We start from the raw sequence: 17,552 nt of genomic DNA on the forward strand, positions 1-17,552 counted from the left end.
CTAAAATTCTTTTTATGTGTGCACAGTATTTTTCTCTGAACAATATTTCCACATGCAATTAAAAACCCCTGATTCTATACATTTTATAAATAAAGCCTCTAGACTTATATTTAGATTACATTGGTCTCTTGGGCATGAACTGTCTTTCCAGTCTCTACTTATGAAAAGCACAACACAATAGTAACAATAAAAACAATGTCATCTAGTTCCATTCAGACAGTAAAGATCTATTATCAGCTATATCTGGATATCCTTCTTTCATCAGTGGCATGTGAAAAAAAACTTCGATGAAAATTTCTTACTGAAAAAAAAACCAGGTTTCCAACAAAGAGAAATATTCTTGGGAAATTTCTTTTTTACTCTTTTTGTCATCATTTTCATTGGAAAACTGGACACCTTAAATCCCTCGCAAAAAGTTCTGTTCAGACAAAACCTAGGGGCTTGGCATCTTGAGGTAAAAACCCATAGTTTTTTGTTTCAGCTCAACAGAGTATGTTTTTTAATTAAAAATCAAAAATTCCTCTTGCTCTTCCTTTGTTTTTCAGCAAAAACTGCTGAACAACATTTTCTTGCCAACTCTAGTGCAAATAACCTCTCTTCTGATTTTGACAACTTCCTTGGGATTATGTTGCTCTATTTCAAGTTATTCCTTGTTTTCTTTCCTCTACCTTAATGCCAGCGTTGGCACCGAAGCTTCCCTTAATGATGACATATGTTCCTCACTCATTCAGAATATGATCTAACTCTTTATATAGAGCATCTGTTTATTTATCTGTGGGACATGTGGCTAGAACATAAACTTGAATGAGCTGTGGGAAAGGCCAATTTTAAATATGAAAATAGACTCACATTGGTGTACTTACAGACACTCACAACTCCCTAATTTGGTTACTAGTTGCAAAAAATGCTTAGACATTCTCATGACAATTAGTATAAACATTATTCTTTCATTGGAAAAAAATATTATCATAGCTGGACAAATAAACTGACCCACAACTTGAAGATGAATCTCATTTCAAAATTGCCTTTGAAGGCATAATTCAGTAGCAGCGCTTAATATTCTCAGCTGTCATCGACCATACAGTAATTAGTTTCAGTTCTAATGAATATTTATTTATATGAACAAGGTATAAGAATTGCAAATATCATATGTATTTGACCACAGTTTATGATGATGATATTGTATGATTGCATGTATGTTTTCGTTATTATTACATGAATATTTCATAGATCAGTGTAAAATGTAATTACACCTTACTATGTTTGCTTAATGTCAGTGTCAACAATTCGATTGAGCTTAGCATAAGAGCAAATCATTTTCTCAAAGCAGACCCAAGTTTCTCATCTCTGGTATCAGGATCAAGATTTTGGGAATCATAAATCACAGTACGGTGCTCAGGGTGCTTGAGGTTTTCCACAGCTTGAGTCACTTAATAGAAAACTTTTCCTCAAGTCAAAGGCAAACATGGGAGAAGGGAGACAAGCGTGTTTAGTTTTCTTGAATGTTTAATCCTAGAAGAATCAAAGAGACAAAGCATTTAGATATTAAGTGTGATGCAAAGATCTGCAGTCCATTTAAAGACATTTATCCATTGTTACTGCTAGTTTTAGAAGTCCTAAACACAAGAGATCTTTGTATCCTACTGTCAGTAAGAATAAGATATTGTTTCATTGCATGCTAACACCTAAACTCTCTATTACATCAATTGTTTAAAAATTTTCCATTTGCCTGAAATGTTGGAACTTCTCCATAATCACAAATATACCCTAAAAATGAAAGATCAGAGAGAAAATAAAGCACAGCTTTCTATTTTTGTTGGTGTTTACTTTGTTCCATTGTTCACATGTCACACACAAAGCCATTTCAGTTTCCTCTATCGAGACAGTTTCTCTTGCAGTTTCAGTGTCTTTCTCACAAAGCAAGACAGCAGAGAAAACATGTTTTAAAAATAGGAAAATGTGATTGTGAAGCCACAAACTTGTGTTTTGTACAGAAGAGAGGTGAAGATGCTCAGGGAGATGTACTGCACAGAAATCCTTTAACCTAAGTTTTGAATTGACAAAGTCTTACTAAAGATGAAACTCTTCACTTTTATACTCATACCAGCCTTGGTATCAGAACCTGTGTACATTCACATGTGGGAGATGATTTCTCAGTATTATTCAGCTACATAATTTCCTTTTTTTCTTGTGATTCCCCATTTTCAGCACCTTTCATTTGCTGGTAATGCTGCACCAAATTGTCTGAAATACTACTGCCAGGATCCTAAATCATGAAGATTTAACTTGATTAATCCATCAATGCTGCAATGCAATTCTGATACACCAGAAGTCCGTGCTGCCATCCAACGAGACCTGGACCGGCTGGAGAGCTGGGCCCAGGGGAACCTCATGAAATTCAACAAGAGCAAGTGCAAGGTCCTGCCCCTGGGGAGGAACAACCCCAGGCACCAGCACAGGCTGGGGGGTGAACTACTGGAAAGCAGCTCTGTTGAGAAGGACCTGGGAGTGCTGGTGGCCAAATTGTCCAGGAGCCAGCACTGTGCCCTTGTGGCCAAGGCCAACAGTATATCCTGGGGTGCATTAAAAAGAGTGTGGCCAGCAGGTTGAGAGAGGTTATCCTTCCCCTCTACTCTGCCCTAGTGAGACCACATCTGGAGTGCTGTGCCCAGTTCTGGGCTCCCCAGTTGAAGGAGGACAGGAAACTGCTAGAGAGAGTCCAGCAGAGAGCTACCAAGATGATCACGGGACTGGAGCATCTCCCTTATGAGGAAAGGCTGAGACACCTGGTTTGTGTTGCCTGGAGGAGAGAAGACTGAGGGGGGATCTTGTCAATGCTTATAAAGATCTAAAGAGTGGGTGTCAAGAGGATGGGGCAGACTCTTTTCAGTGGTGCCCAACGACAGGACAAAGGGCAATGGGCACAAGCTGGAACACAGGAATTTCTACCTGAATATGAGGAAGAACTCCTTTCCTGTGAGGGTGCCAGAGCAGCAGCACAGGCTGCCCAGGGAGGCTGTGGAGTCTCCTTCCCTGGAGACATTCAAACCCTGCCTGGATGCGTTCCTGTGCCCCTGCTCTGGGGGTGCCTGCTCAAGCAGGGGGGTTGGACAAGATGATCTGTAGAGTTCCTTTCCAAACCCTACCACTCTGTGATTCTGTGAATCCAAGGCAGCACTGTGGAACTTGGCTCAGGTCCATTGCTGGGTTGGTGCGTTTTGGTGTTGCTCAGGATTTGTTTTTTTTTTTTTTGTGATGATGGGGTAGGGGGGAATGTGAGGTGGGAAAGAAATCCTTCCCATGGACAGGTTCACAGACAACTTGCCTTTCTGAGCCTCTTAATTGTGAAGTGTGTTCTGACACGGTCTACTAATTGCTCTTGACAAACTCTGCATGATATATATGGTATTGTTTAGGACTTGACATTTACTGGCCTTCCTTGTGTGTAAGGCAGAACCTCAGATGTTCTGCAAGGGGCATACTCCCACCATCAAAACCTGCCAATGCTGCTCCCAGTCCCATTCCCGAGCATTCTGGACCACACCACACACGGATTTTATGACAGGTGGGTGGCAGAGGTGTGGGAACGGCATCTGAGGTTTGGGGTGCTAAGAAACCCCATGGAGGGAGTAATCTGGTGGTCAGAAATCTCTTTTGAGGCCATGAGTGATGTGCTTTCTTGGAAGAACTGATGGGTTTTTGTTGCTTTTAGGGCATTATTTGGTTTGGAAAAGTTTTGGAAAAGGAGGCAGGATTTGTCTTTGCATGAAGTCCTTCCAAGTCATGTTGGCTCATGAGGTTGAGATGGTTCCCAGGTGTTTGGACTAAAATCACCAGCCAAGGTGACTGCACACACGCAGTTTGTGACAACATAATGTGCATAGTGCCTGGCACAGGTGCTACAACACATTGAGTTATGCTGAGAGAGTGCCCAGAGCCAGTGTCTCTGATATTTACCTCTAAAAGGCCACCAGCTACCAAAGCCTTGAAAGGTGCTTGGCAAAGGGGTGACAAGAGTCACAAGCCTTCTGGGCAGTGCTGATTTTGGGGTAGCATAGCACTCCACGTTTCCTCTCACATGGGCTGTTTTTTTGGCATAACAGGTTGATTTCAGCACTTTGCTACTTTGCTTCTATCAGCCGTTCCCATAATTGCCACATCGCCAGCACTGCTGTAATTCAGCTGCTAAGCCTTTGGCTTTTCTAGGTTTTAACCTTCCTTTAATTTTCCCTGTTTCAAATCACAAAGGTCCATCTTCGCAAAGAACAGTCCTTTTCTCATTGTGCCGCTGCTTGTTCTGCAGCTGAATCTTTCCCTGACGCTTCCCTTGTGCTTTGCATCTAAGGCGCAACACAAAGACATGCAATGCAATGTGCTCCCTCCTTATTATTATAGATTGATGTTGAAAGGAGTGCTGCATGTAGGATTTTAATCAAGTAACTGCAGTAAGTTTATGAGCAATATATATCTCTCTTAATTTGGCCAGCAATGAAAATATGGTTGGCAGGGGGAAAAAAAGAAAACTTCTTCTCTCTCACCAATGTACTTTCCAACGTGAAAAAAGGATTTTGAATAAAGTGGCAATATGGATGCATTTGAAACTGCGAAATGTGATTCTTAATTGCTCATGATTGTCTCTCCAACAACTGGTAGGTTAACCACGGCAGGCTGACAGCCTGTACTAACTGACAATCAATATTGTTGAAACGCAGAACCTTTGCCTGCGAGACACAAAAACATTTCATTTTCAAACACTACAGGACATCTGCTTCTGGAGAGAAAAAGTTGCTTCTTCTCAGCAATATGCACCGACTTGTAACTTATTTTTCTCCTTGCTCAGAGGAAACAAAAGTCTTCTTTATACCATATCCTTTCCACTAACCTGGCAGCTATCCAGTGTGGGTTTAAACAGATGTTCTGGAAAAAAATATGGCATATACAAATGAGATGGAATCCAGCAACTCAGTCATGGATTATTACAGATATAAAATACGAAGGGCTGAATTCTTCCCAGATACACATTCTATATAATATTTGGCACTAGATGTAAGAACAGCACACAAACAAATCATTAATACCCTCATTATAATAATTACTATATATTTAGCACAAAGACCCCAGGCTGGCTCAAACCCTTCACATTAAATACTGTACAGATGCATGTTCAGGCTGAGGAGCTTACGTTCAAATGGCTGCATGCACCACCAAAGACTTACATATGTAAGTAACTTTACTTGTGCACGTTTACAGGATTAAGCCCCACATGTGATTATATTATTGGCAACAATGGGCATTTTTTACTTTCCACGCTGCAGCCTTTGAATGTATCACACAGTAACGAACGATTTGATGTTAAAAGGAAAGAATTTGAGCCTTGCTGTGTTTAAGTCTACTAAGCCTTAGGGCTGCCACAGGGTCAGAAGCTTAGTGGTAGAAATCGTATGGACACACACTTCATAAATATCTGTTACACACAAGGCAATGAAACTGATAAAATTAACTTTTTAAATGCTGAAATGTATCATACGGTCTCCTGATGTGAAGGGCGAACACCTAAGCCCTGAGCTCTGGTAAGGCTGCCGGGATGACCTGTAAAAGCAGCTGGGAAGAAGAGCTGGTACCACACAATGGGCCAACTGTGAGGTGGGAACGAGGGATGCCGGTAACTTTGGGAAAGGCACAAACAAAGAAATTGCTTTTAGCTTTTACTGATATAGTACAAAGAATGTGATCTGATGGACAGAACAATATTTAAGAGCAAGTGTTCCTGCATGGTCTGTGGAGACCCCACCCCTCCCACGCTTCTGGGCAAATCTTCATCTCCCGTGTTCAGCCTGAGCTCCTGGTGGCTGGGAGTGCACCTACCATAACCTGCTTTTCTCCAAAGCTTTTAACTTTTCCCATTTTTCCTCCTCCCTCACCTTATTTCATCTGAATTCAGAATGAATTGGCTTCAGACAACTCTGGTGTCCTTTCAATGAAATGTGCTCTCCCAAAAAACAACTGCCCTTTTAAACAGCCCTGAGAATGTATAGCAGCAAAGCCCAATACATGTGGAAATAAACTAAAAAAAAACACTTTTTGAGCATTCACAAAGGACATTTGATTACTTGACAAATAATTCTGTCTCCTATTGTTGGTATTGCTGAACAAAATAAAATGAAAGGTGTTGGGGAGATGCCAGGTTGAGGAGTGAGAGGGATTCATTTGTCCCCAGTCTCCTGACTGCTTTTCTTTTCAGTCTCTAACTTCTTATCATTTCATCAACTTCAGAAAATTTACAGGGAAATGAAAGTACCACAAACTGTAGCTTTCCCATCCGCATATTTTTTGAAATGAGAGCTCACCTGGTGGGTTGCAATGGAGAAATAATAAGAAAATCTAAATGGGGAAGACAAAGAACCGGGTGGGGTTTTTTTCCCCCTGGAGTCAAGGTGAAACACTAAACATGAAAACTTTGCTAAATCCAAGGATATCAGAAAACTGCCATCTAAGAAATACCCCAAACATTCCTGGAAAAGCTGCTGTATTTGAAACACTGGAAGAAAAATGACCTGCACTTTTCCTTCCAGGAGTGTGACAAGTCTGCTCTTTCCTTTCCCCACTGGTGCCTGTTGCTGCTACACATATTTTTTGCCTGACTGCTGCAAAGGGCTGGGTTCACCCCAAGAGCAGCGCTGCTTTGTGCCAGTGCCCTGGGCTGGGGCAGATGTTCTGGCGCTGGGGAAGTGGAGGTGCCGGCACTGCCCGTGCCAGCCCGCACCACTGCACGCACCCTCCCGGAGGCACACAGCCGCACAGACCCACACAGCATCCACGTGTACTTTAGGCCCCTGCAGAAATGCTGGTGAACAGCCACACAGACGCGGGCTCATCACAGACTCTTGAGCAATTTTAACAATTTTAACCACAAAAGAAGGAGCTGAATTGAACATGCGGGCTGACTGCTGCGAACTGCCTGGTTCTGGTTACAAGCTCAAGAAACCAAGTGAAATAAAGCACAAAGCTTAGTGCATCCTCTCTAAGCCAGTGAGCAAGTCAGGCTTCGTGGGTTATTCGATGATATTTGACTCTCCTTCTATATGAATAACATCTGTAAATAGGCTGAGTCTCTTTGGAATTGTTTTTGGTTTAAAAGAATTTGTTATTTAGAGTATTTCAATCAGTCACTCCCTGCCCTGCTCTTTTGGCTGATCACAGTGTCACGTTTGAGCCTTGCCATTCCCTGCCTCAAGAAATATCATTCTCATAATAATCAGGTGTTTGTTATAGAAGCCTCCAAAGACAACAGGAGAGAGCCCTGATACTATAAGCCTACTGCTGGGGGTTAGAAATGAGGATGATGCTAAGGCAGGGAAAGAGGACAAAATTAAATGAAGGAAAAGATCCAATTTCTGAAACTCCGCTGGCTACATTTAGATTTCTCAGTGGCAGCCAGCTCAGCGTTAGGCTGGTTCACGCATGCATCCTGCCCTGTGTTGGTGCATCCAGCCAGCTGCTGTGGCAAGGCCAGCCATACCGGCAGCTTTAAACATCCCAGCCATCCCAAAGGCTCTTCCTGAACAATGATGTCTGGTCTTTTAGGAAGGAGCTCAGGCAGAACTGTTTGCCTTTTTCACACCAGTCAAGCCCCAGGAAGGAATTAGGAGGACGATGCTAGAAAAACTGGTGGCCACCACACCCACCTCCATCATCTCCACTATATGTCTAGAGGGCTTCTGCAACTGCTGCCAGTAGCAGAATGAAAGCAAGCTTTCTTCCCTATCTTGAACTAGAGATAATAACATAAAAAAGACCATCCTGGGGCAGACCAAAGGTACACCTAGTCTAGTGTCTTCTCCCCAGCAAAGAACTGCAGTGATGTGGGGGGATGAATGTGACAACAGGGTGAGCCATCAGTGATACTTCCCCAGAATATTCTTCACACTGTCAGCTTTGTGTGGCTTTCTAAGCCAAAACCAGTCTATTGCATTTAACACCCTTCGGTGAATTTATTGACCATGAAATCTTCTCACAGTCCTCCGAACCCATGCAGTCTTGGCACCCTGAAGGTGCTGTACCAAGGAGATCCACGCCTTAACTACAACCCCGCGAAGAATCACCTCCTTTAATTCATCCTAAACCCGCTGTCTTGCCAAGTTTATCTGCTGTCCCGTGTTCTTATCCTGAAAGAAGGAGAGAAGGGCTGATCTCCCCATACTGATCCGATCCTGTAGGCTCCTGCTACCCATCCCTGAGCCACCTGGCACCAAGTCTGCAAGAGCCATCCCTCCTCAACGACCCTGAGGCTACGCGGGCGCATGGGTCTAAATCCCGCTGGTCTGGACAGCAGGTTTGGGATTAGTCCTAGACACAAGCTCAAAGACATTTTCCTGCCTGAGAAGGTCTTAGGCCTCACCCAGGCAGCATGGCTTAATTCATCAGTGCCCGCAAGGAGCACAGATACACAAGTGCGAGGCACCACACAATCACCAGCAGCATGGTAGCAGATGCATCAGCCTGTACACCAGCCTTTGTATGTGTTTAGACAGACAGCAATGTTTTGCAGTCATAATTTTTCCACAATTTGCTCAACCCTACCTCCTCTTTCCCTCCAAGCTCTAAGGTAAGCAACCTTAAAGCAGCTCCAGAAGTGGGCAGAGACTAAAGTCCCAGAGAAGACATCTGGGCAGGCAGAGGTGGGAGGGAGGCACATGCCCGTACGCACCGTCACCAGCCTGCTTGAAAAGAGAACTAATATCATTTGTGTGGGATTTTCCTCCCCCTCCCGCAGATCAAAAGGACAGCAGCAATGCAATCTGCTGTTTGTGTAGGAAATGTGTCAGAAGAGGGAAGGAGGGTATACACATGGGAACATCTGCTCCAAGAAGCCACTTGAAAATTAACCATTTAGGTCCTGATCCAGGGCACCTGCCTAGCACTAAGCCTCAATGACACCGGGGCTGTGCACATTCACGGCATCTTCTGCAAAGTCCTGGAGAAGGATGAGGACGATGAGCTAGTCTTCCTCTGGCTTCCTCAGACTGGGCTCACATAGGCAGAGCGGAGCCCCTCCTGGTGCTGCTGGGCAGGTACATGCAAGGGTCACTCTGCCAGCTGCTTTGAAGATGTAGGAAGAGTCATGCATGGTCAGAGTCACTCATCTCCATCCAGGCACACCTGGACAAGTGCAAGATTTGCAACTTGGCTCCCCGAGTCATTGGTGCCAAAAGCAGGGCACAGAGGAGACGGGACTTTTTATTTCATTTGTCTACCAGGCTTTAAGCACCTAAAACCTCCCTTCTCCTGCTCTGCCTGTTGCTCTCTCCCTCCTTCTGCATCAGCTGGACCTGGTAGCCCGCAGCTGAAGAACCCACTGCAGAAAGCTAAAGGTGCGGGCAGCACATCCTGGCTTTTCTCTTCTGTTTGTAACTATTACAGGCGCCCTGGTCCCTCATAGCCGCCTCTTGTGCCCTTTGCACAAAAACTTGTCACTGGAATAAAATACTTGCTGACCTGGCTTTGTAACATCACCACGCACAAAGATAAGTACAGCGGAGAAAAAGAAAAAAAAAAAGTTGTATTCTTTCTTCCTTCTGTGTGTAAAATTAAAACTCTCACATTCTCCCAGTGCAACAGAGCCCAGCACAAAAGGGGAAAAAACAGCCCTGTGTTGTTCTAGGCCAGGCGCCAAAACAACTTTTGCGAGTTTGTGCTGGCAGCGGCGTTCTCCGGCAGAGGGTCTGCGCTCGGCTGCAGCAGAGCTGTAACCAGCGACCCTGCCTCCCAGGTCACTGAGTCACCTTCCTCTTAGCCCCCCACCACCCTGAACCTCCCACGCACTTAAGCAAAGGGTTTGTTTTGGGGTTTTTTTCTTTTACATATTTGGCGTGCCCTGTAAAACGTGTCCCATGATTGCTGTTTACTACCCGGGGTGGCATACGAAAGACTGCTGTCTCTGTGAAAACATCAACCATAACCCGGTTCTGGATGCAGTCCAACAAATCCTTTACCCACAGAAATACTTTACCCACAGAAATACTTTTACACAAGTATTTAAGTCAACAGGATTCCTTGCATGAGTAAGGGATTGTGGGATTTAGCCTTTACCCATCTTATTTTTCCAGTAAATAAAATGTACTTTTTTCAGCCTCTCTAGAGATCATCATGATTTTTATCCTTTCTCTGCTCTTCAGGTCTTGCCTATTTCTCCAGAGCTCCCTATCACTTCAAACACCATTTAACTTGCAATTTCTTTCTTTCCAATCTCTCCTCTATATAAATCTCTGTACATTTGCCCACCTTGCCTGTAGAAATGAGTTAAATGAGCAATTTGATCTGCTAGTTAGGAGAAAGAGATTGTTTGGACTTCAGTTTCTGGATTAAAGCTGGTCTTCCTGGTATTGATTCTGCATCAAATGCTGGAAGAATTGCAAGAGTTCAGGTGTAACTCCCAATAACCAAACAAAAAAACTAATTCCAAGGGGTTTTTTATCATAACTGATCTTAAAAGGACCTCTGCTTTCCTTTTCTTTCCTAGCCTTCTTATTAGTCTGGTCTAAATGTGAGTAGTCTTAAATCCTCCCCCATACTCACCTCTGTGATGCAGCAGAGAACAGTATCCCGATCACAAAGGTGTGCTTTGAACGTTGCTCTGGACTTGAGCTGGAGGATACCTCTGCTTCTCTCGGCTGCAAGTAGCCTTTTGGACTATGGAATTAAAGGCAGACATGAGCAGCAGCGCATCACTTTGTGTACACTACTGGCTACGCAGACTAAGGTCCTACAGTCACCCCAGCCAAATGGACCATCTAGGCACATCGCCCTGTCTGGGTCTTGAAGGTCAGCCAAACTAAGGGAGATGTAAAAACCACGGGGTTTTGGCCCTCACCTGCTTCTTACGCAAATCTCCTAGTCCTTTCAGTATTATTTTTAGTTTACTGCACTCCCACAACAGTGGCCCATTCGTCCCTTCCCGCTTCGACCAGGTGACATCCTAACAGCGATGACCGCAAGTCCCTGGCAGGTGATTACCTACCAATCCGGGTTGTTTCCTTTCACTTCTTCACTGTTACAGGCTGACCTCCAGCTAAGTGTGCTGCTGAGTGGCTTCTGGAAGCCTTTTTTCCAAATGTTCTTTAATAAGTGTCACTGGCTAGGCCAGACAAGACTGACATTTTGCAAAAGCATCAGGAATATGTCTTAATGAGGTGGTATTTCTTCCCTGAGCTTTTGCACATTTGCTGACATCTCCACTATCCCATATTCTGAGACATTTATTTCCAGCTCCTCCTCTGTGGGTGCAGGTGGAGCCCAGGCTCTTCGCTGGGCTGCGGGAGGAACTCAGTAACGTAATGGCTTGGATCTCAAACTGCCGCCTGAACCCCTGGTGTTGCGAAGCCTGTCGTTTCATTGCACGGTGAAGCCATGGCGCCGGAGCAAAGTGCTCAGTACACAGGTATGGGCTCTGAAATCAAAACTCTTCCACAGGCAGAGGGGTCTACCTGCAGCTAAATTCAAGCCTTCTCCCCAGTTTCAGGGAGTCCCTTCCGCCTTACTACACCCTCACCTGGGTGCTAGGTGCTTGTCTCCCCATGGACCCAGCCGGGCAACCAGCTTTCAGTACCCAACACCCTGTGAACTCTGCAGCCATATTCTGAAGCTTAATGTTATTCACATATTTCAGTGATTCATTAAAACAGGACTTACACTGACAGTCTAATTAAGACCAAAGTTCCACATTCATTTCCAGAGCAGTAAAAGGCAAGTTATGTAAACTTACAGCAAGTACTACTTCTTTTACCAGAAGAGCAAGATAAAAGCATAAAACACATCCATAGGCAAAACAGTAAAGGAGAGGAGCGAAGGCTTTGGCAGACAGTATGTAAGAGAAGGAAGTCTAGAAAGATATTTTTATTTGCATTTCTTACATGACATTCTCCGGACTTCCCCTCCACCTGGAATACATCAGAGGGAAGTGGAGCAACCAGTGTGGTGGCTACTATACAGCCCTGAGACAGCAGCAGCTCTTTTTGACTAGGAAAATGGTCTGTCTTGCTCTCCCCATCCCCAGTCTCCTATTTCTCTCTCCATCCCTGGGGGTTGGACTGCTCTGAGAGACACAGGTTAGGCACCCCAGCTCCCAAAGCAGTCAAGCAGAGGCTGGGAGCACACCAAGCCCAGTTTCTCTCTGCACAGGGCTCCCAGACTCACCCCCAAATCCTTCCCATCCTGTGCCGCCTCTCCCAAAATCCTCATCCCAGCTCTTCTGACTGGGCTGAGGAGAACGACACCAAAGAAAGTTTGAGGTATGGTGAAGACGAGGACAGATGCGCATGCTGAAGGGAGCCAATATGTTTAAAAATTGGTAGTATACATATCTGGAGACAGAAATAGTGTTTGTAATGGAAGAAGTGTGGCTCCCTGAGCCAGGGAAGCAGTTCTAGTCCCAAGGGACAGCACAAAAAGGATACAGGGGTGAGGGAAGAAGAAAACATCCAGGGAGGGTAGGGAAGGGGGCGAGAAGGTGATGCCACTATGAGTGCTCCAAATTACAGAGGGCCTTGGAGGTGGGAACAAGGAGCTTGGATTTGATTCACTACATGATAAACAGATAAAGGAATAGTAGAGGTGAGTGCTGTAGCGATCTGGACAGGTTCGAGAGGGCAGAAGTGGGCATCACCAAGGCCAACAACAAAGAGACTGTAGCAATGACAGTGTGAACTGTGCAGCACATGAAGGTTTTAGCATGGGGAATGGAGAAAAGTGAGGTGTTTGGGGCTTCATTTTTTTTAACTTACATCTGGGATGCTTATGCTTGTTTATATTTGCTCAGGCGGGGTTGATTTGGAAACCCCGTGGAAAAGCAAAAATCAAGTGAAGACCAAGGTTATATGCCACAGACATGGGAAAATTAGAGTCTTTTATGCCCTGAGATACATTGCAGATTTGTCTAATGAGGATCACAACACATGCTAAGAACACATTCGGCCAACCCCACAAGTCCCAAGAGAAGATTCTGCTTAAAAGACCTTTTGCAGACAAGTGGGACAGGTGCACCAACCCTCTGCCTCACAAAGCTCAGGATAATAGTTGGTGGTAAAATTGATTTATCATGGGACAAAACATTTCTGAGGAACTGCTGCTAAACTGGCAGCAGAACATCGCTATTATTAAGCCCTTTATTTTAGGTTATATTTTTGCTTAGCAAGGATTTCCATTGTGAGATTTCCCAGTCCTAATCTAGCAAAACACTTCTGCAGTATTTAGCCCTGTTTTCTTCTGGGAGTTACTAAAATAAAGTGCATTGTTAACATGGTGTATTATTTGCTTACAAATAAAGCAATACCAATTAAGAACCTCTCCTTTAATAAGAAATTAATAACTCTACACTGGACCCTACCAGTGCTGCTCAGCTTATCTGAGAATACATCAGCTTCTGATTTAAAGACCTTTGTCTGGGCCTGATAAATCTTACGCCTGGTCCCAAAGCAGACACCAATTTTGTCTCTTACTGTCCACTGGTATTTATGGCCTTTCATTGTCATTCTCTATATATCCTGCTACAAACTTCTACACACTTGCTAATTTATGACAAAGGGTCTCAGATTTCCTTCCTGGGGATGGATAGATAAATAAACAAAACAAATATTAAAAAGGAAATAACTTAATTGTATTAGATTTTTTAAAGTAAATGTATATTATATTCTCGATGTGCCAAAGAAAACCCAAGCAACTTTATAATACAGCTGCCAGGGTGATTAGCAAGGGTGAAAGAGGAAAAAAAAAAAAACAACTCTCAAAGAGGAGAGCGGGCCTTATCAATACCACGCAAATTTCCTTCACCACTCCAAACCAAGAAGTGTGCTCCCTTTACGGAAAAAAACCCAATGGATTTTTGAAGACTGAAAAAGTACCTTCATTTACCATTTCGAGAAATCCAAAACACAGCAGATTGTAACAAAAACAACCAGAAGTTGAGGGTTAGGCAAGCTGAGTGAAACTATGGAAGATGAATAACTGAGAGGAAGCTGTCTCCCAGCGCTGACAGGGGAGCTGAAGTACAGGTGTGTTATTAAATGCCTGGCTGGTTCGGACAGGGACGTTGGAAGCTCTTGCCGCGGAGTCGAACGTGACCTGTGCCAGCGGTACCTCTGCAGGGTCCTTTGCGCTCTGAATGCGTGTCGCTAGATTGGTGTATCCTTATTGACAGTGTGTTATAGCAAATACAACAAGTTATTATGTAATTTATATATGCAGCTTAGTGCTATGAGCCTATCCATTTGGTAGGATGATTTGACAACAGAGATGTAAGATCCTAGCTGCCACAGATAGACTCACAAAATCTCCAGTGCACACACAGGGGCTCATTATCAGGGAGAAATCAGCAGGACAGCCATAAAACAAATACGAGTCACATAAGCACACTGCTCAGGGGACTGTCTGCAATATATGCCCTGATTAATGTCTGGAATGGCAATAGTGCAAGTTAATGCTTCCTTGAGTCTTAGATGATGTGCTTGAAAAGATCTTTGGAAAGGTCGTGCCCACTTTTATGACTTGACTGGAAACAGCAACCCCCCGAACGCTGACCTTGGATTTGACTGCAGAGTAAGTGCTGGAGTAGACTGCAAATTGGAGAAGATCCATGGGTGCCAACAGCAGCTCCTTCTCTTAACACCATGGGGCTCAGCATCCTTTGGGGTTAAATTCCTCCCTGTCTCAGAGGAGGAAATGAAGCATTTGGTCCTTCTAATGCCTGCTGCTGTCTCCATGGGATAAATCACCCTTTGGAAAAGTTTGGAAGAACTTCTGCAAATAAACCCTGCTATGACCAATGCACTGAAAAGATCTTCAGTCCCTGCAATTATCAAACAGTCTCAGGCCCTGACTCTCCCTCTGCAATACAACTGGACTACCACAAAGAAGATGCCCTACAAAAAAAAAAAAAAAAGTACATAAAAGCACTGAAATCATATAGAAACAAACACAAAGAGGCTTCTGCCCAATGCGGTGAGAGAGAAAACTATTAAATCACATGAAAAACCTGTTGCTACCACTTCTGCATTTGGCCAATAAAGGTGGCTAGAGAGGCCCCATTTGGTAAATATACTCCCTTGTTGGATCAAAGAGGTAAGAATGGAAGCGAGTCCTCAGGCTTTATGGACCTGATCCAGTAGGTTTTTCTACTAATTTCTGTGGGCTTTGGCTGGTGTCCAGGCAGCATAAACAACCAGGAGCAGGGCTAGCCTTACTTGGCAAATGAATGCCCTGCCGACACCACTGATTTTTACTCACTCTGCCCTAAACCTGGGCTTTCCGCTCAACTCTAGAAGGCTCCGTAAACAGCAAAAGGCTCACTGGCGCCCAGGAGGGTTTTAGCCGGACCCAGGAACGCACTTGGCCGCACAAGGATGCCTAAAATGGTGGCTCCGGAGGTCTTCCATCAGTCCCCATTCACGTTGAGCCGTCCTCATACTTGGTGGCGTGATCTCCCCCAAGCATGGATGCTGGTCGGAGAGTTCCGTATCGCCCGAGCAGCTGCTGCCTGGCTCTGTTCCCTTGGGGAAGGACTGAAAAAGGAGCCTCTTCCCGGCTTCGTGGTAGGGGAGCCCTCAGCCTGCAAAGGGCTCAGCAGCCAGGGAGATGAAAGCAGACGGTTTGCCTGCCATGTCGTGCTTTCAGGGGGCCCTTCGGGAATGCAGGAGCTCTCAGAATAAAGTTTCTGGGGCAGTTCTTCCTGTTGCCTTGCCTCCAGTAATGGCTTTGGGCTTGTTTACATTAGAGTTGTACTACCAGTATTTTATACAACTGTAGTTACATCAGTACAACACCTGTATTGTATCTGTCGTTGCCTTGGTGTGAAGGTGAGTGTAGTATTTCTGAGTCCTGAAAAAGCAAGCCAGCAACGTGTACAATGGGTGCCTAGAGAAAAGGGGAGTGTTGTTGCATGTTCTGACAGTTCGAACTCAATAATGACCACAGACTTACTGTGACATTGTAACTAGTTTACTAAAAACAAGACACTGCTAGGTTGTAGACAATTATTCCTACTTTACAGCACCCAAACAGCAATTAAAACCTTGGTTCTTTTTACTTTTTCTCCCCTTATTATTAAAGGGGAGAAGGAAAAACGACCAACAAATGACACAAAATGAGGGATTTCTGCCAAGCAGTGTAATTCATATGAATACAAGAGACTGCCTAACATTTCCAGTATACAAAGGCAGCAAAACTCTCCTAGTCAACAAACCCACAGAGTAACTTAACGGGAACTGCACTTGCACTTTGGGGAAGAAATTGCTCCGCTTTTGGCGGAGCCTGTATTATCAGTCTGCGGCTGTGGGACAATACCGCCTTTAAAAGGCCAGAGAGCTCCCGTTCCCCAATCGATCACATCTGCGATCGTGGACAAACAGATAAAACTCTCAGCTTTAGTGAATGGTGACAGATTTAACCCCAGGACCTTTAACTCTCTCGCTGGAGCTGGGCACCTCCACATCCTGGGCTGGAGCGTCCCAATTTGAACGGTATAGATGATAGCATTACCAAATACCTGAGAAGAGCTTTGTGATGATGCAGTCGTTAATGCTCAAAAACCACCTAAATATCCTGGCGTTCGCTGCCGACGGGGTTAAATAGCCGAGGTCTGTGAGACAAAAGTGGTGTTGGCAACGTCTACCCTGACTTCTGTGGCAAAGAGCTTAAAGATAAAATATCGAAGAACAGGATTAAATTAGTAACAAATACAGAAATCAATAAACCTGCTGTTTTAAGGCGCTAATGCTACCGTTGTGCATTGGAAAAGGCACACACACAAAAAAATAAAGTTGCAATCCTGCAGATATGATCATCTAGACAAGGGACCTAGAGGAAGGAAGAGAGAGGAGTTTCCCTGCTTGACTTATTGGAGGCTGAGGCACGGGTTGGAGACTCCAACTGGCACCACGCAGCGTGTTTGCGGGGGAGCTCTGAGGGGCCCCCAGTGCCCCGCTCCCCCCGCCTCTCACCCACACCTAACACCACCCTTTTCCTGTACAACGGCAGCAAACCCCCCAAACAGCAGCCCCGCAGCGCATCGCCTCACGCCTGCGGCCACCCCTGCCTCCCCTCCCGGCGCTCTGCCAGCCCGGAGGCTCCCGGGACGGCCCAGGGCAGCGACATTCCCGCCGCGCCGGCCCCGCTCCAGCACCGGGGGCTCCGGCAGCCGCCGCTCTGCGGCGGAGCCCGGCCTGACCGCGGGGCGCTGCGGCGGGAACGGCGGCCGGGCCCCGGCCCCGCGCCCCCCTCCCTCCGAAGGCGCTCACTTTTGATGGGATTACAGCTAATTAAAATTTAAAATTCAAATCAACTACCGAAAAGGTCATCTTGAAAAATCCGTACGCATCTGGTATTTATCAGCTGACGCGCAACTTAAGATAAATCCGGGGGAGCGCGTCCCCTCCCGCCCCATCCCCGGCACGGGACAGGCGCCGCCCAACTCCCGCGCCCCGCGCAACTCCCGCGCACCGCCGGCGCCGCTCCCCGCTGGGCGGGCAGACCCCCCCCCCGTGCCCCCCGCGGCACGTCGGGCT

At 45.4% G+C, this 17,552-nt stretch overlaps 1 long non-coding RNA gene across 3 annotated transcripts; it reads right to left on the reverse strand.

The window, feature by feature from the left end:
• Window positions 1–1,019: 1,019 nt before the first annotated feature.
• LOC142062097 (uncharacterized) lies at window positions 1,020–17,267 on the reverse strand. 3 transcript variants are annotated; one of them, XR_012662370.1, is made up of 3 exons: window positions 16,535–17,267; window positions 10,576–10,689; window positions 1,020–1,512 (listed from the first exon to the last, which is right to left on the reverse strand). It is a non-coding gene; the product is annotated as an uncharacterized LOC142062097 (long non-coding RNA). The 3 variants fall into 3 exon arrangements; XR_012662371.1 differs by lacking the exons at window positions 1,020–1,512; window positions 10,576–10,689 and adding an exon at window positions 13,678–14,912; XR_012662369.1 differs by lacking the exons at window positions 1,020–1,512; window positions 10,576–10,689 and adding an exon at window positions 13,678–15,867.
• Between the last annotated feature and the right edge of the window lie 285 nt (window positions 17,268–17,552).

This window comes from Phalacrocorax aristotelis, chromosome 9 (assembly GCF_949628215.1).
Source record: "Phalacrocorax aristotelis chromosome 9, bGulAri2.1, whole genome shotgun sequence".
NCBI lineage: Eukaryota > Metazoa > Chordata > Aves > Suliformes > Phalacrocoracidae > Phalacrocorax > Phalacrocorax aristotelis.